Genomic DNA, 295 nt, shown 5'->3' with positions numbered 1-295 from the left:
TAAGTTACCCGCGAAGAGGGAGGGCTCAGGCCAGCAAATCACAACCTTCCCCTGCTTTTTGCGTAAGAGCCGAGCAGAGGGGGGCTTGTTCCAGGCAGGTAACCGGCGCACAGAGCAGCCACACAGGAAAAAAAAAAAGCCCCAACAGTTGCCGCAAACTGTTTAAATGATGCCGCTGTCATGGCAACCGCTGCAGTCTCCAAACTCCGACATGGTCATAAAATAAAGGTTAAAAATGTAGTCTCAATAATAAATGTAGGGCAACAGTTGACAAAAATCAGCTGTAGTTTGTGCT

This window comes from Acanthochromis polyacanthus, chromosome 4 (genome assembly GCF_021347895.1).
Source record: "Acanthochromis polyacanthus isolate Apoly-LR-REF ecotype Palm Island chromosome 4, KAUST_Apoly_ChrSc, whole genome shotgun sequence".
NCBI classification, from domain to species: Eukaryota; Metazoa; Chordata; class Actinopteri; family Pomacentridae; genus Acanthochromis; species Acanthochromis polyacanthus.
This window is presented reverse-complemented; position numbering follows the sequence as displayed.